The following is a 22,840-nucleotide window of genomic DNA, read 5'->3' as shown; positions in this document are numbered from 1 at the left end:
GGATAGTCTAGCAAGACACCAAACATTGTTCCTCCAAGTCGCCTGGGAGAACGACACGGAGCCGTCGTGCTTCATGTACCTTCCTCTTTTTATTCAAAAAAGAAAGAACACAGACTGACATGAATCCCACGTGACGCAGCTGAGGGTAAACATTTTTACATTTTTACATCCCACCATCCTCGCCATAGGGAGGAGACGGAAATCCCCAGAGAGACTTCCCACGCGAGCTGTATAGATTGAAAAGAATATATTGCAACATTGAGCTATGTAATATGTGGGTTAGGGCTCTCCGAGGAGGAGGCACTGAACCAATACACACTCAATAATCGAATTTAATCGAATACACACACAATAGAGCAGAACTCCTTTTTGAAGTTCTACTCACCTTGACAATCTGAGGAGGAGGCTCTGAACTCTGAGGAGGCTCCCTCACAGGGAAGGAGAGTCCTAACTCACAGAAGGCCCGAGGAGGAGCTTCGTGAGGAGGAGCTCTGACAACTCCCTGAAACAGATCCATAACATGGACCTGAACAACTCACGGAAGTCTTACCAACAGAGACGTGCACAGTGACGTACTCTATGGCGGGGGAATTTCCGCGGTGCACACGCCCAATCTTCCAGGGCGTGGGACCAGGAAACTCCCTCCGCCCCCCCCCCCCCCTCTTACCCTGTAACGTGCCGAACAGCAACGTGACAGGAACCTTGAAGGACAGGAGGTTTTAACCCCTGACCAATCAAAAAAGGGGAGGAAAGGATTACCAGTTCCCCCCTTTACGACCCCACACCCATGATACGATGTAATGACAAAAAAGAGCATGACACAGTCATAGTCAGCTATATGAAGTGTCTAACAGCTTCACACAGCTCATGTGCTAACGTGCTATCTGATTTTTACTAAGGAAAAAACACCGAATAGAGAGGGCCCCTTTAAGAGCCCCGGTACCAGACTTACACATGTGCTTCTGTGGCCAACCTAACCCAGTTGTAGATCCCAAGACACACACAACCCTTTATCACAACAAAAAATGGCAAGTACACTCTTGCTACAGAGGAACGCCGTTTTTCATAACGAGAGAATACAGAATCCTCGATTATGTATCGGCCACAGGCCTTGCTAAGCACACACGATAAGCGACCAAACAATCTTTTCTTTAGGAAAATATAGTTTCTCAAACAGTTAGCACAACCCCAGCAATTAAGCTAAGGGTTACATCGTATCCCCACAAACACAGTGACACAATATATTGTAAACAACATGTCTGAGAGGAGGGTGGGGAAGCCCCAGGGAAACCGGGGGAATCACCCCTCCTACCTTACCCTTGATACGGCTAAGTTGAACAGGTAACCCTGTTAATATGTGAACACACTGTTCATTGTCATTACAGGCTGAGAAAAGAATTCATTCTTCACTCATATGTCACTAAGCATAGCTTTATAGGTTAATTAACCCCCTTAGTTGTGAGTTCACGGTACATGAACACACATGTTCTCAACACAACTAACCAGATCATTTTTACACATGTAAACAACAATCCGATTTCCATGGAGAGAAGCTATACCAGTGACAAGACAATTCACACACAACACGCGTCGTATCCTCAATGTATTGCAGCAACACCCGTTTTGGAAAACATCGTTATTACAAAACATTTAGAAGGGAAGGAAGAAGAAGTGTTTTACGGTCCGGTCGGGACCTTCCTACCCTGAACGCAGGCCAAGCGAACTGCAATCCGGCTAATGGGGCACCGCAGTTGAACACAGCATCCCTGTATTGACGACGAGAGTAACGTCGTTGCGCCACCCAGCCGCTACGTTTCCATCTTCGCTGGCAGGGCCCCGGTGTAGGTTCGACTAACATCCTCTGTCAAAGATGACGTCGTAGTCAGAGTGTTTAAGGCATGTTATAGTCATAGACAACGTTCAACAGTGTAGCATTAAGCTAACAGCCGATCGACTGAAATCAACGAGCTAACGTTACTAGCCTGGTACACAGCGGGCTAGCGCCGCAGCTAACAGCTGACTGGCTAACACAGTAGTCCACAACTAGCACTCAAGCTAAGCAGCTATCTGACTGATAGCAACGAGCCAACGTTACTAGCCTGGTAACACAGCGGGCTAGCGCCGCAGCTAATAGCTGACTGGCTAACACAGTAGTCCACAACTAGCACGCTAGCTAAGCAGCTATCACCTGAACTGCATACAATGACATAACAAGCCACACTTCAGACAGGCCGCTTGTCCAAGTCCCTCCCCTAAGAGGAAAAAGAAAAAGAACGTCAGAACACAGTTTTCAACGGTGATCCAGACATCAGCGGGGCCAGCACAGTTCCCATTCGGGCTGCAGCCGGCTTTGAGCATGGAACTCCCGATAAAGAAGATCCTATGCCCACATTTCCTCGTTAGGGTATACTTTCATTTGTATATGAAAGATGGGGCCTGCACGGGACAGAGAAGCATCCGCTCGAGAATCCTGGGATCACCAGGACCTAGTCGCGGCCCACTAGATTAACCATCATGGGCATCAGACCAAGATCCTCCGACCGCCGTTTAAGCCGAGCAGAGGACCCTAGCCTGGAGTCGGCGTTTCGTAAATTGTTAGCTAACCCCCACAGCATCAACAACAACCAGAGCTTGCAAGCAAAACAGTACGTACCCAACCTGGAAACCACCGATTCTCACAACAGTCGGTGCTTCGTACAGTCCAGCTGTGTGGCCGGAGGGCAACCCCATCCAGCCGCAGCAAGGAGGACTGTAGCTGGGGAGCATGTCAGAGGCGTGAGCTCCTAATACGAAAAAGCCGTTGAAAGTCGGAATGACCTCCAGTAACGAAGACAATATCGCTGTATTTTCTCAAAAATAGTGAGAGAGAAAATAAAGATATGATGTCAACATATCTCTTTTGTTTTCCAACTTTCTTCTACTAACAACCTCGTCAAGTGGGGATCTACCGAAGGCACTTCCTTGTGGTGAAAGTGAAGAAGGAGGCAAGTAGGTGACCACACACCTGCTTATGAAGGTAAGCGGAAGGGGGTGTGGTCAGACGAATGTTGGGATGTAAAGGTACATGGTGGAATTTTTTATTCAGTGTTTATGCACGAAGTGAAGTACAGTGCAATTACAGATACAGCACTCAAAACTCAAACCTCTCATGCGCCTCTACCACTCCTCCACCACTGCACTCCAAACTGATTGTGTGACTCCTATTGTTCTTGACCGGGCCAGATTTCACACCTCCACTTCCTCCCACAGGCTGGGCAGATTTTCATCTTAAATTTTTATTCGTCCCAAATGTCCCAGCCCCATCGGATTTCTTAGCTTTTTTCACTGTTTACTTATCATGCATTGCAACACTAATATATGGTCAGTACCCCAAGTCAGACTGCCCATATAAAAATTATTTTGGGGGTCTGAGGGCAGTAGCCCCCGACCCCCTCCCTGGGGAAGCACTTAAGTTAACTACCCTCCCTTTGTTCCCCCAGCCAACAGCCCCGGAAAATTAACACCTGAGTAGACTTAAGTGGCACACAAGCAGCAGACAAGCAGCAGACAAGCAGCGGAATTGGTTTGATTTTTGAGCGCTGCGTCTGTAGGTGCTGAGCAAGCCATAACGGAACAGAACTAGTAATACATAGGCTAGCCGCTAACCCTGGAAAACGGTTCCATTCGTGAGAAAAGGGGGTGGGTTATATTGACAAGGCTTGACAACAGAGGTTCAAATATAATTTAATATTTATTGGTTATTTGTTTCTTTATATCGGGCATCCAGTTTCCACCACCATATGTTAAAACTCTTCCCGTGTTGACGATCATCGCCTACGGCAAGCTTACACGCTCAAAACGCAAACCGTAAACAGAACCCGGAGCGCACCAAGACACACAGCCTCTACTAATAACATGGAGTATTGAACCGTTTTTAACAGCTGGGTATTGGGTGGGACATTCTGATTTAAGAACTTTCTAAATAAAATAGCAAGTCCCAAAATAGTAAATTTATCTGAATGCTTGTATTAATTGATAAAAAAGTAGCCATGTGCAGTAATATAGTTATATAAAATAATAATAAAGCAATGTCGATTCTGTCCTATTGTTTTTTTGCTAAATAAAAAAGAACCGATAAGATAAAGTACCGAACTGTTAAGCAGTATCGATAAGAGTAGTAGTATCGATAAAATCCTAACGATACCCATCCCTACCCACAAGGGTATGTGATTCAACACAAACCACCATTGACCTCATTCTGACCTCTGACAAGTCCATGATCTCCAACAAAGGGGTTATGCATGCGGGTTAAGTGATCATTATATGATTTTCTGTACCGGCAAAAATCTAAAACAAAAGGCCGGCTGTCACAAAACATACGGTTATCCTATAACCATAGTTATATGAGTATAGCGTATATGCTCATAGTGGAACATATCCTATATCCAGTCTAATACTGAATACATTTCTTCACATGTACACACCCATCCGCCTGGCCACACCCCCATCCGCTCCTCTACATAAGCGGGGATGTGGCATACTAACAGCTCCTTCCCAAGTCTTTCACCACCGAAGGCGAAGACCACGGGGTCCTCAGTGAGTCCGAGCAGAGCACTCGCTATACTCATATAACTATGGTTATAGGATAACCGTATGTTATATATCGTATTAGCTTACGCTCTGCTCGTAGTGGAACACAGGAGCTGAGCAGAGCTGAGGCCCCCCACAACCATCAGAACCGGGGAGGATCCGAGCCCCCGGACCCCCCTAGTGGAGGACGGGAGGGAATAGGATCCGACTGTGCGAAGAGGGTTTAGCAACTGAAACGCACAGGGTGAGCAGATCGTGGGACTTACCTTCCCACAGAAGAACCACGACTACACAGGCGCGCAACCCACATGGCACGGAAAAAAAAAAAAAACTGTTACAACCCCTAATATCACTGGGTCAAGGTCAAGAACCCAACCCCGTGGCAAGGCCGTAGCAGCGGAGCGCAAAGGAGGACCCAGTCCCAGGAAGGGTCAGGACCCCCCGCAGCATCGAGACCCCACCAGGCGGTCACTAGTGACACCACCCCCCACATCGCCAGCGTATCGGACAGAGCCCATCCAAGAGCAGGCCCTTCCCCCCTACAGCACGCCGCCCTGAAGCACTCAAGAGGCTACACCCCCACAGCGGGACCAGGTAGCGCACCGGGGAGACAACCCCCAAAGAGGTTGAACCCTTAATCCATGCAACAGGTCAAAAGGACTCGACCTGTGCCTGGAGCACTGCGGACTAGACAGGCGCCTAAGGGGTCTGCTGAAAACAGCACCCCGGCGGAAGGGGCGTTCGGTATGCTGTGCACCATGTCGCAGCCTCCACACAAAAAAACCGACCCTCTAGAGGGGCGGAGGCAGAGAAGGCTGACACGATTGGCAGACGTCATGAAGGGTGCGGGGGCACACTCGCAGGCAGACAGGGTCAAGCCCGGCCTACCCCGAGAGTCGACTCCGCTACCAACACACCTGGAAACCAACCGTCACCTAACAGGAGGCGGTTGTTCCTATAACCCCCCCAAGAAAAAACTCCAAAACACAACTGCGGGTATACACCGGCTATACAGCAGTACAAGTGTTTCAGTTCTCAAGAAGGGGTTAACCCAATCCAACAGGTCGATGAGAACGAGTCCGGACCTGGGCCCGGCGGACCGAGACGTACACAAGGATGCCAGAGGGGTACAAGAACCACCTCGACAGCCCCCTCCCACCCCCGCCAAGCAGGAGAAGAGAGGGGTGAAAAAAGAATGGAGAAGGACCAGGCTCCTTTAGCACAGCGCAAGGTACAACACAATATGGACCAAGCAATAGTGAAGGATAATACGCAGTGACATAACCACGAACACCTCCATAACATCAACCCCTGCAACGCCCGGGCCAACCCGGCATTTCCCCCCCGAAAAAGCACAAGTCCTTCAGGGTACCAGAACAGCAGATCTGCGCCCCGGCGGACAATGGGTTAACTGACCTGGTCCGGCGCAACCAGAACCAGTCCCGTGTCCTAATCACGCCACCATCCCCAGTCCTAAGAGGGGTAGGTACGCGTGTGGATCTAAAACATCACAGAGGGCGCCACCAAGACGGTCAGAACATAAAAGCACCGCGCCCGGTGGCCCACCCCAAAAGCGTGAGACCCCTCCGCCAATGCTTTGATCTATTCCGTTATCTCCCCCCAGAGATGAACGAGAATTCATTGAGACTAACCTATTACACTGGCGCTCGGAAGAGACAAACTCCATCCTAGTTGCCCCATAAAAACGCTGTTTCCATGATGAGCAACCAAGGCGCGCAAGCCCATGCGTGGTTCCACACAGAAGCACCCAGGGCCAGCACTATGTACACGTCGAGACCCAAAACATATCAATGGTAATTCTAACAAGAGCCCAGATAACGTTCCCTCCAAGCCGCCTGGGAGAGCGGCAGGAAGCTGGCCAAGACACAGATATGGGTCCCATATGACGCGTCCGAGGGAAAACACCCCTGTCAACCCTGCTCTGTATAAAAGAGAGGAGACAGGGAACCCCCAGAGAGACTTCCCACGTGAGTAATAATTGAAAAGATATATGTAACATTGAGCCACGTGACCAAAAGCTCAAGACATATGCAACAGAGCGCAGAGCAAAAAACATATTTTTAAGTTCTCACGCACCGCATAACTCATCTTGACAATAACAGAGGTCCACAACATGGAGCCTGAAAAGAACTCACGGAAGTCAGCCGAAGACCTTGTTTGAACAGGCACAGCCCTGCTTATGTGTGAAAAAACGTGCCACTTGTTAATGTCATCATTACCCTCAAGTAATAACAAGCTGAGAGAGGGACTCATCCCTCGATCACATGCCACTATGCACAGTATTGTAGGGTAACCCAGCCAGTTGTGGGCTCAGCCACGTTGTCTAAACGTTACATGAACACACACAACTTCTCATCATACAACAAAAACCCAGTTAATTTTTACTCTAAAAAACAACGCTGTTCCTAGATAGAGAGAAAGGCACAAGCCTTGGCCAACGCTACCCAAGCTATACAAAGCGACCAAGACAATTCACACACAGCACATGTCGTATCTCCAAATGTAGTGAAGTAACATATGTTTTGTAGACAAAGACATCGTTATTAACAAAACATTCGGGAGGGGAAGGAAGGAAGAGTGGGGTAATGTCCATTGGACATCTTACCTGCACCAAGGAACGCAGGGCGAAAGGCTGCAACACAGGTTGGTCTCCACGTTGACGAAAGGCCTCTCGCTGACGGGGCAAAAAGAAGCTATGGCCGGAGCCTCGCTCCGACGAGACGCCCCCCCTCCTGCAGCTCCTTCTCTTCAACGTAGCTCCTTTCCAACAATTTCGGCACTAAACTCAAGTAGTGTATACAGACACTTGTCGGTGGTGAAAATAAGGAAGGAGCTGTTAGTATGGCCACATCCCCGCTTATGTAGAGGAGCGGATGGGGGTGTGGCCAGGCGGATGGGTGTGTACATGTGAAGAAATGTATTCAGTATTAGACTGGATATAGGATATGTTCCACTACGAGCAGAGCGTAAGCTAATACGATATATAACAGTCACATCTAGGGACCTCAAAACCTACTCTAGAGAGGCCTTTAACCAAGAACTGTAGAGCATGGACTGGTCAGATGAGCTCAGTGGTACACAGGTTGACGAAACATGGCTTGGATTTAAAACCAAATTCACAACAATACTTAACAACATGGCACCCCTAAGAACCACCAGGGTTAAAAATCGCGCTGAGCCATGGATGCACACTGAAATACTGACCGCTATGAAAACCAGAGACAGAAAATGCTCTGAACTTCATAAAAGTCAGACAAAGCTTACCAAAAGCGCAAACAGTGAACTCCAAGCCCACATGGTTGAACAAAAAATTCAAAGAAACAGACTAAGAAATTACGTAAACACCATGATCAAAACCGCACAAAAAAATGTCATCAATGACAAAACCAGAGGAAAACAAAAACAAACCCTGCAAACTTTGGAAATTACTCAACAACCAACTAGGCCGCGGCAAAAAACTAAAAACCAGATTTATAAACATAAAGACAGAAAACACGCTCATCACAGACAAACTGGATGTGGCCAAATACCTAAACATATTCTTTACAAACATAGCCACAACACTGGTTAATAAACTACCCTCCCACTGGGTAGAGCTATATGAAATCCGCGTTCACGGAATCGCGGACCGATAATAAAACTCTTGTAACTTGTATCTTGTATCTTGAATTGCGGAATTGACCAATAAAAATTGAATCAACTTTAAAACGTGGAATATTGCAGAATTTGCCCTAATCTGGACTGAAATTCCGTGTTCGGGAGAATATGGAACGTTTGGTGCAACGCGAACATGACCGGGGATGCTACAGCGTGTTACACACAACACGGAGAAATGTCCAAGCGTCTGGCTGCTTCGGTGCATCGTTAACGTTAACGTCGGAAGAAATTCCGCAATAAGCCCTAAATTCAGAGCAGAGCAGTATCCTAATGACTTTTATGCTTCAGTCGATAAGGTGTTTTGCAAATTCTGTCAACATACCCTGTGGACTGGACCCGCAAAAACATGTGCGAAGATCACTTCAAAAGCCATGTCAGGAACAAGGACCGTGCTTCCCAAAACACACCAACTCTCTAACGATGATCTCTGGTGATCACAATAGATACAGCTAGAGGGCGAGGCTAATCACTGACACTATTGTGATTTAAATAGCTATGTAACGTTACAGTACATACTGTAGGACTATAGATGGAAATGATATCTTATTGCTAAATCTGGTGCACCGGCACCCATCTATTTGCAAATGATTGTCAGTAGGCCTACACACTGTCCTTTATAAATGAAATAAACTAAAGGTGCATAAATTATGCATTACTATATTCCATCACAATAGAATAGATAGACATTGTGATCACTTGAAATGTGTATTTTTATTTTGTCACAATAATAAAATATTGTGTAAAATTGAACTGTATTTCTGAGTTGCAACACTTAAAAACATTAAATGGACTGTTATATCTTATTAAATTGTGGACATTTATTCATTCCCACGTATTAGACACTATTTCTGATGGTAAAAATGGGCGTAAAAGGCAAAATACAGAATTCTGAAATATTAAAATGGAAAAAACGGAATTTGGGAAAAAATATAATGGAATTTGGAAAATAATAAAAGGTCAGTGAATACCACGACCACAACACCAGAGGGAGCTCAACAAATCATGTTAAACCCAGATTCGGCTCAAACAAGGGACTAAACATGTGTCACAATTATGCCACATCAATGTGGAACGCCCTACCCACAGCTGTAAAGGAATGTGAATCACTACCCACCTTCAAAACCACTCTCAAAGAGCACCTACGGGAGACTGCTATTCGAAACTGGCCCCTGTAAATGTACAGTAAATGTCCTAACCCAATAATACACGAGACCCTCTTCTTGGGACCAAGTAAGGTTGTCGATATTCCAATGTACAGTTTTGCTTGTACAGTTGTACAGTTTCCCCCACCCCACCTACCCAACCCCACCCCGCCTACCCAACCCCCCCCCCCACCCAACCCCCTCCAATGTACAGTCCCCCCCCCCACCCCACCTACCCAACCTCCAATGTACAGTTTCTATGTCAAATGTATATACCCTCTTTTTTAGACTCTTTTGGTATCACAATCAGTACTGTATTTGTAAATCTGGTATGTCATAAATGTATAGATGTAGCAGTACTGTCTATCTGTATATGTTATGATGAATTGAAAATGGGGGACCCTGATGTAAACAAGACAAAAGTCTTTCTCTGGTCTGCATCCCCTTAACAATTGTGTGTATTGAGCTGTACTGTATTGTACCCATTCTGCAATCTGTTAATAAAGTTTTCAATCAATTCAATTAATCAATCAATAAATAACGTTTTATCTCTCCATCATTCACAGATCCACAGCGCACTCTTGCCTGTGTATCACTTGTACCGACTCAGATTCCCCTAAATCTGAGGCCGGTAACAAATTCATTAAAACTTATATTTTTATTTTATTTAACCAGGTAGGTAAATTAAGAACAAATTCGTATTTACAATGAAGGCCTGGTGAGAGGACAAAAGGGCCTCTCGAAAGGTAACAGGGAAAGGAGACCCAATGTGTTAATAAAATAAAATAGATAGAGAGACATGATACATACATCACAGAGGTATTGGAAATAATTAAAAACACAAACAACCAAATACAATTACAAGGTATATAGATGAAACCGTTAAAAGGCTGGGTGACAGTTGCAGGTGTGTGTAAACAACTATAAACTGAGATGGGACGAGTGTCCTCTAGCGCAGAGCCAACACTTTTCACTTTGACTGTCTGCTGCCTCTGCTGCACAGTCATCACATTAACATCGTGCAAATTGCTGCAATAATGCAATATCCATTAGTGATGCACCGATGTGAAAATTGTGGCCGATACCGATAACCGATATTAATATTGCTGTTCTGGCCGATACCGATATTTACCGATGTCGATATCTCTGTATAGAAAACACTTTTTTATGATAATCAAATAACGAGCTATTTTCCAAAACGCATTTTTTTTTTTTTTTTTTTTAACTTATTTTCAGAAATTACTGATATTTTGAAACTATTCAACTATTCAAAATAAATATCAGATCAAGTGATGCACCGATGTGAAAATTGTGGCCGATACCGATATTAATATTGCTGTTCTGGCCGATACCGATATTTACCGATGTCGATATCTCTGTATAGAAAACACTTTTTTATGATAATCAAATAAAGAGCTATTTTCCAAAACGCATATTTTTTTTTAACTTTTGTAACTTATTTTCAGAAATGACTGTTATTTTGAAACTATTTAAGAACAAAACATGTACAAATAAAAAATAAAGATTAAAAAAATAATAACTTTTTTTTTATATATATATATCGGCCCTATCTTGATATCGGACCGATACCGATGTGTAAAAAAATGGCCATATTGGCCGATATTATATCGGCGGCCGATATATCGTGCATCACTAAGATCAACGCAAGCTTTCATAGTGTCCTTACCTGGTATCTCATGCAAAAAAAAAATGCAAAAAAAAGAATCCAATTATCTCATCGCCATTCCAGTTATCCACAGCGATCCTGTCTCCGACGTTGTTGGGCATTGCAATTCAACGGGCGGGCGGGGTCAGTAGTCCAAATATCGGTATCGATACCGATGTGTAAAAAAACTGCCATATCGGCCGATATTATATCGGCGGCCGATATATCGTGCATCACTAGTTCTGGTTGATCCCATGTAACCCCAAATACACCCAAATCAAAGGTATATACCATATACACATGTGCCTTCACAAGATTATCAAGGTGGGGGGGGGGGGTAGTCTTACCCTGAAAATGCGATTGTTACAAAACGCTTGGTTTAGGTCCGGCAAAGTAAGAAACTGTGATCGTTACAGAAACATGTTTCAGGTTCCGTAAAATAGACATAGGGGGTCCTTACTTTAGCCAGAAGGTAATCCAAAAAGAATAATTACAATGATCCCATCGGTGATCGCGATTACTCGTTTATATGTAATAATTGCGCGTGTTTATGGGACAGTATAGGTTTTGAGGCGAGCAGATCTGCTTGCGATTGCTTTGCAAGAGCTCCTCCCCCTCAGAGCGAGTCTTGATAGTCCAGTTAATTAATAGTCTGTCCTGATCCCTTTCTATCTGAGTTCAAAAGGTAGATGATACTGCCATCTGGTGAGATTCGATCGGCATTGCAATTCCAACATGTAGCTGTGCCACAGTGATTCAGAGAGCTCCGGCCGAGGAAAAAGATCAAACTATCTAATAACGAGTATACTCCTTATTGGCGGCCAATAACGAGTATACTCGTGATTGGCGGCCAATGAGTTAATTGCTCCCCAGAACAACACAAACTAAGAACAACAATGATATTGCTACAAGGACAGATACAACCACAATGTCATATTGCAGGCAGTGTTAATTTTGTCAACTAAAATGATGACGAAAGATGTTCATCAACGAAGGTTTTTTTCATGACGACAACGAGACGTGACGTCACGTTATTGAAGACCATGTCACGCTAACGTGACTAAATAGTTAAGTAAATATTGTTGACCACAACTGAGGACACAAAAATGTAATTTACAAAAACCAGGACGAAATTTCTCTTCATGTACAGTATGTTGATATTGTTGACTAAAACAAGACGAGACAAAATAATTATAACTTTTCTTAATGCCATCGTCCCGAGTAGAGCAGTGTGACGGGGAGCTCTGTTATTAGCATTAGCTGAAGAGCTATTTGAAAAGCTAGTTTTAGCTTAACGTTACCTTGGCTAAAGTTGGGACTATTCATAATAGGGATGCCCCGATCACGTTTTTTGCCACCGATACCGATCACCGATCGTCTATGAGCCATATCGGCCGATGCCGATCGATACCGATCGTTTTTGGTATAAAAAAAAAATATATATATATATAATATTTTTTTAATAATCATACTAGTTGTATTATCTGCAAGACATCGCCACCACGCAACAAGTCAAAATGCTCGCTATCTGCAAACAGCTCCACTGTCTGTGTGTACTCGAGTAGCCTCCAGCTACGGCCAGGATTCTCCGGCGCTGCAGCTGGACCCTATTGGTATACTCAGGGCCGCCTCAGGGGGTGTGCGAGCAGTGCGGTCGCACAGGGCCTCGCGGGAAGGGGGGCCTCGCACAATTTTTTTTTTTTTTTTTTTTTTGCGAGGCCCCCCTTCCCGCGAGGCCCTTTTTCATCACAGACCTAAAATCTAGTTTTGCTTATATGCTTATATATTTCACATTAGACACGTTTGTAGAATGTGTCTGACTTGTTCCTGGCTCTGCGGCTCTGCAGATACACTATTGGAGGCAGCTCTGAGGCTCTGCAGCAGAATTGGTTTCAATGAGGGGAGGGGTTACAGGTAAGGTAGCGTCTGACTATTTCGCGCGTGCAGCATTGGAGGTTATGCCAGCCAAGATGAAGAGGACATCGTTCGGCAGATGGACTGAAGATGAAAGTTGTTGCATGTTAGACAGTTCAGTCAGGCTAGCGGCTAGCCATCCCGGCTAAAGACAGGGACAGCTAGTTAGCTTTAGCTACGTTATAATATTGAGTGCTAACGTGTGGTTCAGTCGGAATAGCCATGATGATGTCGGCTAGTAGCTAGCTTAGCTAAAGGATAACTAGCGTTAGCTAACCTAGAGAGAGCACGTGCAGCATTGTTATGCCAAGATGAAGAGGACGGTCGTTCGGCAGATGAACTTCGTCAACTCCACGCGGTTGTCTCCATCCTCTTGGACGTTTGGTGAGTTTTTAATGCACTCTATTCTATTCCCGCCGTGGATATCTCTCTCTCTCTCTCTCGGGAGCCAAACGGGCCGACTAGCTGTTGTAGTAGCTAGCTAGGTGTGTGGCCTGGTGTCAGCACCTGGTGCGAGGGAGGTGAGCTTGGTGTTTCATTATGAGAATATCTCCATGCTCAAGTCGGCTATAGTCCGCGAGGGACTTGTTGCCGGCACCGCTATGGTAAACACCACTCTGTAGTGGGACGTGTATTGCCTTCTTTTTCCCTTCTCTCTTCGTATGAGAGAAGGAAAACACAGCGGCTGTCTGAAGTGTTGGCCTGTATTGCTTTTCTCACGTTGTACAGTTTTTCAGTGGTAGCCGTATAGCTTGCTTCTGCGTTAGCTAATGGTTAGCGATAGCCGGGTTGAGCTAACTGTTAGCCAGTTAGCTGTTTAGCTACGACGTTAGCTGCTCGTTTTCGCTCAGCTGGGAACGTTAGCTTGATGCTATCAGTTAGCCTAGAGTTAGCTGTTAGCTTGTGCTACGACCATTGACATTAGCCGTGAGAATAGCAGGCCCTGGCACTCTGACTACGACATCATCTTTGACAGAAGATGTAGTCGGGCCTGCACCATGACAAGGCGCCGGCCATAGCTTCTTTTTGTCCCGCCAGCGAGAGGCCTTTCATCAACGTGGAGACCTGTGTTGCGGCCTTTCGCCCTGCGTTCCTTGGTGCAGGTAAGATGTCCATTGGACATTACCCCACTCTTCCTTCCTTCCCCTCCCGAATGTTTTGTTAATAACAATGTTTTTTTCCAGGCAAGACATATGTTACTTCACAACATTTGGAGATACGACATGTGCTGTGTGTGAATTGTCTTGGTCGTTTGTGTAGCTTGGGTAGCGTTGGCCAAAGCTGTGTGTGGCCTGGTGTCAGTACCTGGCTACTCTATTTGCAGTTGGCCTATTTAGCTGATGTCGGCCATTGGCTCCTTGCTACTTTGTTTTCTCTGGTATAGACCCTCTTCTCTTTGGATTTAAGTGTTGATCTTTGTCCTTTTGGATCTATGTATATTCATGTTGCCTTTGTGAAGTTATCTTTTCCTTCTGTTTTGTTCTTCCATTAAAAGTTGAATATCCTTTAGGGGCTCATCTTTGCTTATCTCTCTCATACATGCTCTCTCTCTAACACACAGACACACAGACATGCTCTCTCTCTCTAACACACAAACACACATGCTCTCTCTCTCTCTCTCTCTCTCTCTTTCTAACACACATATACATGCTCTCTCTCTAACACACACACACAAACAGACATGCTATATAACACTGTATATTGACTGTAGAACGGGAGCTCTCTCTCGCTCTCTCTCTTGCTATATGTTGACTGTATCATGCCCAGCCTCGGGCAGCGCTATTATTTAAGAATATGTTGACTGTATGAAAAAAAAAAAAAAAAAAAATTAGCATTGTATTATAGTAATAGGAGTTCGTATCAATGTGTTTTAGTGTCTAAATACCATATTGGCGGATTGCTCTGTTTCAGCTCAGCCCCTTTCCTCCTCCAGTAAATCAGGCCATTTTGATTTGAACGGCCGATATACGTCATACGGCCACTGGGTGATGCGATTGGCTCTGTGGTTGGAGCTAATGCCCGCCCCCATTCTACCTAGACTAGACAGCGAGTGGAAAGAAAGAAGAAAAAAAACACAAGCTGCCGCGAACTCTCATCACCGAGAGCCGAGAGGGAGAGAAAGGAAGAGAGAGGGAGGGAGGGAGAGAGGGGGCCTGTCTTTTTTTCTCTCTCTCTCTCTCTCTCTCTCTTCCACCCCCTCCCTCTCTCTCTCTCTCTCTCTCTCTCTGCCGCGCGCGGACTCATCACCGAGAGGGAGAGAAAGGAAGAGAGAGGGAGAGAGAGATGGAGAGAGAGGGGGCACTTGGGGGGGGGGGGGGTACCTGCCGGCCGTGCGCCACAGACCCGCAAACGGGAGATTGAAAGAAAGAAAGAAAAAAAACACAAGCTGCCGCGAACTCTCATCACCGAGAGCCGAGAGGGAGAGAAAGGAAGAGAGAGGGAGGGAGGGAGAGAGGGGGCCTGTCTTTTTTTCTCTCTCTCTCTCTCTCTCTCTCTCTCTCTCTCTCTCTCTCTCTCTCTCTCTCTCTCTCTCTCTCTCTCTCTCTCTCTCTCTCTCTCTCTCTCTCTCTCTCTCCCACCCCCCCTCTCTCTCTCTCCCACCCCCCTCTCTCTCTCTCTCTCTCTCTTCCCCACCTCCCTCCCTCCCTCTACCAGTGCAGACTGTGGACTGACTGTCACTCAAAGTGCTTATGGGCGGAGCCAGGCCATAACAGCCTGATTTCTTGAGGCTGAAAAATGATGGTTTTGAGTACTTGATTAGAAATATAAAACAATGCATTTTTTTTTAAACCTTACAAATGTCTTCAATAGACTAATAGGAATTGTGTAAAGTTGCCCAAATAGTGCTAGGAATAGCAGTACATAGCCCCTTTAAATCTCGCACAGGGCCTCGCATTTCTCCCAGGCGGCCCTGGGTATACTGTGCTTTGATCAAATCACATTCAGCATGCCCTCAGCTCGAATATGCATCGAATCAATGTTATAAGACATTGATATCAGGAGCTATCTGTAGCTACTGCTAGCCGGCTAGATAACGTTAAGACAACGCCTCAGTGAACTATTTAGTTTACTGGGACATTCCATATAGAGCTAATGTGAGCTAACGTTGGCTACCGAGTCAACGGAGGTAACTTATCATGCACTCGACTATTGCTGGAGCATTTGTTGATATCAGCAGCTATCAGTAGCTAGCCAGCTAGATAACGTTAGACAATGCCTCATGTATTAAACTAAAAGTGAATAGTTAACTGGGTCATTTAGTTTAAACAGTAACGTTAGCTCGGTAGGTAGCCAACGTTAGCTCACGGTCGCATGCAACAGAGCAGAGCAGACTGCCTCTGTGTTGACACGGGTATGGGAGGGGCAGGAGGAGGAGGAGGGGCCGTACGCTGCAGGCAGCTCTGTGTGTCTGAGAGAGAAGTCAGCAGTGAGATCTCCGCTAAGAATTGGATCATGTTTTTCGATCGGTTTTCACGATCTGCGAAAATAAAGCATTATCACCGATCACCGATCTAATATTTATACTGACTATCGGCCGATACCGATCGCTGGCCGATCGATCGGGGCATCCCTAATTCATAATCCAGCTGCAGACCTGCAAGCAAAGTACAGCAAGTTGGCAAAGGAGTATTCCAAGGTAAATCACTTTTTCACCAGTAACGTTACATTGTTTCCATCTAGCTCGCGTTAACTAGTGGCTAACCTAGCTCACGCTAACGTGGTCACTGATCGACCTCTTGCACACAATTAATGACATAATGCAGACAGCCATACCGGTGACAATGTTTAGCTTTTAGTGCCAAATGATACGAGTCTGAGGCGGAGTCTCAAAAGAGAATGTTGAATATTTATTTTGCATTAAAAATCACAACAGAGCCTCTGCTACTACAGTAAGTAAGTGAATGAATGAATGAATGAATGAATTAATGAAAACTTTATTAACAGATTGCAGAATGGGTACAGTACAGTACAGCTCAATACATACAATTGTTAAGGGGATGCAGACCAGAGAAAGACTTTCGTCTTGTTTACATCAGGGTCCCCCCAAGTAAGTAAGTAAGTAAGTAAGTAAGTAAGTAAGTAAGAAAGTAAGTAAGTAAGTAAGTAAGTAAGTAAGTAAGTAAGTAAGTAAGTAAGTAAGTAAGTAAGTAAGTAAGTAAGTAAGTAAGTAAGTAAGTAAGTAAGTAAGTAAGTAAGTAACGTTTATTTATATAGCACCTTTCACAGACCAGGGTCACAAAGTGCTTAACATAGTAAAAACATCAATAAAATGCAAAAGATAGCAGCATGGTAAAAGAAAATAATAAAAAACGTGAAAGAGCAGGAAAACCAAAACAGATAAAAAAGACATAAGTAACCTAAACGGAGCCGACTGGATAGGAGGAAGTGCAACAACGTGTAACCTCTGTGCGGAACCAATGTGCCAACAACCTTTCCGTGGGTGAACTCATTGAGCTTAGTTGTCAATTAATGATACTAATACTAATCTATACAATCACCTGTTGTTGAATAAATACCATTACTTTCTAGTTATTACTAAAAAACAGTATATATAAAACAGTAGCTGTAAAAAAGAAAAGAAAAAAAAGTTTTACAATTTATATAATATAAAATACAAATAAATGTAATGTGTGCACTGGTATCGGATCAGTATAACCAGACCTAGACCACCTCTAACTCTAACCCCTAACCAGACCTAGACCACCTCTAACTCTAACCCCTAAGTTAGGGTTGTGACTTAGAGGTGGTCTAGGTCCGGATAGGGGTTAAGAGTTGGTCTAGCCCTTTACATCCATCTATCTAAATAATAATAATAAATTATAATGAATGCTTAACTAAGTTACCCTAACCAGACCTAGACCAACTCTAACCACTAACCAGACCTCTTCCATGTGGCACTTTAACACTGACCTCAGAATGTGATTTTATATAATGTTTTTATGCAAGCAGATTGCAATCAGTGTGTACTACTACTAGTACTACTGTGTGTTCTGTTTACTTAGTTTACAGTATCCTGTTATAGAATAAACCGCTGCCAGACACAGCAGAGAGAGAGAGGACAGACATGACAGAGAGGACAGACACAGCAGAGAGGGGACAGACATGGCAGAGAGAAAGGAAAGACACAGCAAACAGAAGACAGACAGAGTTCAGCGTTGTCTCTCTGGTCAGAAACAACGTCACCACATCCGTAATGCTCTCTTTGATGCATACATTGGACCATGTCTACACCAACATATACTGTAGGAGCAACAATACATTGGACCATGTCTACACCAACATATACTGTAGGAGCAACAATACATTGGACCATGTCTACACCAACATATACGGTAGGATCAACAATACATTGGACCATGTCTACACCAACATATACTGTAGGAGCAACAATACATTGGACCATGTCTACACCAACATATACTGTAGGAGCAACAATACATTGGACCATGTCTATACCAACATATACTGTAGGAGCAACTATACATTGGACCATGTCTACACCAACATATACTGTAGGAGCAACAATAAATTGGACCATGTCTACACCAACATATACTGTAGGAGCAACAATACATTGGACCATGTCTACACCAACATATACTGTAGGAGCAACAATACATTGGACCATGTCTATACCAACATATACTGTAGGAGCAACTATACATTGGACCATGTCTACACCAACATATACTGTAGGAGCAACAATAAATTGGACCATGTCTACACCAACATATACTGTAGGAGCAACAATACATTGGACCATGTCTACACCAACATATATACTTCCTGTCATCCTGTGTATCACTTGAGCCGCCGACTCAGATTCCCCTAGGTTAAAAAATAAATACGCAATTTAAATCATAAAATGTTCCATGTTGACTATTTCTGACTAAAAATAATGTCATCCGTTTTCGTCGACTAAATCTAGACTAAAACAAAAAAGACAAAATTGAGACAAAAACGGACTAAGACTAAAATGCTCAGACATTTAGTTGACTAAAACTGACTAAACCAAAAATAAATGAAGATGACTAAATATGATGAAAACGAAAAAGGAGCACTTGACACATGACTAAGACTAAAACTAAAATGAAAATAGCTGCCAAAATTAACACTGATTGCAGGTAACTGCCTGTTGGGTTTTATCTCAGTATTTTATTAATGTTTTCAATAACTGCCCTTGGAGCAGATTCACGTTTAAATCACAACAACAAAATTTGGAGGATAAAACATTTGTAGAACCTGAGAAATACAAACTGAACGAATGCAAAACAGTGTACTTCATTGGTGTACTTCTCTCTTCTCTAGGTACAATTGCTGCATTGCTCCCCAACAACAAGCAGAGATATGAACGAGTCAAGGCCTCACTGCTGTGACCAGTGTGGAAAGAGATTCATCAAGAAGTCCACTTTTGTAATACACCAACGTATTCATACAGGAGAGAAGCCTTACTACTGTGACCAATGTGGAACACGCTTCAGGACCGCTGGACACTTAAAGAGACACCAGCGCATTCATACAGGAGAGAAGCCTTACCACTGTGACCAATGTGGGGAAGGCTTCAGTCAGGCTGGAACCTTACAGACACACCAACGTATTCATACAGGAGAGAAGCCCTATAACTGTGACCAGTGTGAGAAGAGCTTCAGTACCTCTGGAGGTGTAAGGTTCACCAGCGCATTCATACAGGAGAGAAGCCTTACTACTGTGACAAATGTGTAACATGCTTCAGTCAGTCTGGACAGTTAAAGGCACACCAGCGCATTCATACAGGAGAGAAGCCTTACCACTGTGACCAGTGTGGGGAAGGCTTCAGGACCTCTGGACAGTTAAAGAGACACCAGCGCATTCATACAGGAGAGAAGCCGTACCACTGTGACCTGTGTGAGAAGAGCTTCAGTGCCTCTGGAGACTTAAAGAGACACCAGCGCATTCATACAGGAGAGAAGTGTTACTACTGTCATCCGTGTGAGAAGAGCTTCAGTAGATATGACAGCTTAAAGAGACACCAGCGTATTCATACAGGATAGACGCCTTAAAGACAGTGGAGGAAACATTTAATACAGGAGAGAAGTGCTACTACTGTGATCAGTGTGAGAAGAGCTTCAGTAGATATGACAGCTTAAAGAGACACCAGCGTATTCATACAGGAGAGAAGCCTTAAAGACAGTGGAGGAAACATTTAATTCGATCATTCAATTTAAAGACACACCAGCATATTCATACAGGAGAGAAAGTCTCACCAGTGAATTCATACAGGAGAGAAACCCTACCACTGTGACCAGCATGGGCTGATCTTCAGACAATCTCAAAGATTTAAAGAAGCACCAATATATTCCAGTATATTCCTTCAGGTGTCAAACCCTAAAATTGTGTAGAAATCTGCTTAAAAACTCAACATACTTCTAATCTATGAAATTCTATCATATGTGCTAAATATAGATGCAACACATTCATCCTAGACAGCAATCCAACTAATGTGATCTGCATCAGAAGAACTTCTGACACTCAAACACCAGTTTCATGGTTTAAATAGAGCCTTTCTCTCTAGTCCTCTCTTCCAATAGTTGTCTTTCTTCACACACATAGGGCCCAAGGGGGGCTTGAGCATCTGCCCTTTTCCCCTCAGAGTCAAACAATGTTCTGTCTGGTGGTAATGGTATTTTATTTGCATGTTATACTGTTATACTGAGTACTGTTATACTGAGTACTATTATACTGCTATACTGAGTACTGCTATACTGAGTACTGTTAAATACTGTTATACTGAGTACTGCTATACTGAGTACTGTTAAGTACTGTTATACTGAGTACTGTTAAATACTGTTATACTGAGTACTGCTATACTGAGTACTGTTAAATACTGTTATACTGAGTACTGTTATACTGAGTACTGTTATTACATTTTTTGTTTATTTTCTATTGAAATTCTATCATATGTGCTAAATATAGATGCAACAATACATTTAAAAGTTTTTAAAGATTGCGTCCCTCCCAACTATTCTTTGACATCTGTAAGCTTTGCAACAGGACTCACTAGGAAATACTGCGTGTGGTTTAGGAGGGGTGGCTCCTACTGTAGGTAGAGCAGGGCAGGATGCAGAAAGAGACAATATCTCCTCCTGTGTATGAAGATGATCATTTAAATATCTATTTAAAATATTTCTTGTTGTACCCGACATCGCTGCGAATGAGGGCAATCTGAACTTTTTTCTAGTTAAAATAAAGGTTTGAAATTAAATGAATTAGGGTTAATCAACGGTATTCAATACAGTGTGAAATAAGCAAAAAAACAAGATTTTACATGCAGCATGTGGGAAAGGGTATTTCGTGTTTACATTGCATACTACATTTTGTCATAGCCTGCACCCTCATACATTATAAGACCAGTGTTTGTGAAGTGTTGGTGTTGTACGTTATTGATTGTTTTAAGCAATCAGAGAGAGAGAGGCTTTGATGTGCCCTTTATTTTTGGTTGAGCACCAAGGTTGAGATGTGAAACATTGGAAAAGCATATTACTGTTCCACTGGCTTTTCCTGTTGATATAATTTTCAAATATCTACACATAGCAACCATCGTTTTGCACATACCAACCATTGTCCCTTCCATTGCCATGTTCAAAACAATGGCCGCTATGTTACAGGCAGCCATGTTGGAAGACAAAGAAATACACAAACATTCAATACAAGGCCTCTATTTAAACACATTTTCAAATGTGAACTCTAATGTAAGATAGACCGATAAGAGAAAGACGCTTGTCTCTGTTTTTATAATAAAATGGCAAAAAGACAAAGGTATATGTTCAGTGCAAATGTGTATGTCGTTTACAGTTTATTATGCCACAAATGTATGTCTTAGTTATACGGTGGTCTGTCACAGAGTTAAAATGTTTTCACTATAAATATATTAAATTAGCCATTGTTTTTGTTTCTGGCCCGCCATAATGTGGCCCGAGGCCAAACATAATTGCTGAACCCTGGTCTGTAAGAGATCATCTGACCCCTGGTCTAGGAGGTCATTCTTTAAGATCATCTGACCCCTGGTCTAGGAGGTCAGAGGTCATCAGAAAGTAGGTTGGATACAGCGCGTTCAAGTGATTTAGAAAGGAAGGAGAGTTATTGTTGAGAGTCACAGCCAACTAGTGACTCTTGTTATTTATGACATCCTGTTCTCTCTGTCAATTGTAGGATATAAAGGTTTAAGCATATGTTTATTGTATATATCTGGTTTAAATCTAAGCATATGTTCCTGTATGTGTCTATATGTGATATGTATTCATATATATATATATATGTGTATATGTATATATATGCATATACGCTTTGCACGAGTATCTAGGTCTGGGCTGGTATGCACAGTCAGAAAGGAGTTGAGAAGAGAATATTGTCAGTAGGTCAGAAACACGGCAGAAACGCGGAATGGAATGCAGAATGCAGTCACAGAGCATTGACCTTGTCAGAAGAGAGAGCCATCATACACTTTAAAAACCACATGTATGATGTACTATTATGATTATGATGTAAATGATTATGTATATATATCTGTATATATATATATATATATATATATATATATATATATATATATATATATATATATATATATATATATAAGCGTATAGGCTATTCATGATGGAAGGACCATGTATTGTATATTACACAGGGCAATTGCTTTATTCAATACTGCTGGACGGCCTTAGGAATGTGTCTACGACCTTGGGGGTGTCTGCTTGCCTGCTAGAAACTCTTAGGGGGTTTCCCACAGCACAGTAATCTGTTACTTTTTTTAGTTACTAACTAGTGGAGTAGCGATGAGCCAATGACAACGACACAAGTTGAAAGAGGGAGTGTTTATCTGTGCTTGCTATAT

Source organism: Notolepis coatsorum, assembly GCF_963971535.1.
Source record: "Notolepis coatsorum genome assembly, chromosome: 3".
Taxonomy (NCBI): domain Eukaryota; kingdom Metazoa; phylum Chordata; class Actinopteri; order Aulopiformes; family Paralepididae; genus Notolepis; species Notolepis coatsorum.
The sequence above is the reverse complement of the archived record's forward strand: the minus strand, read 5'-3'. Positions refer to the sequence as shown.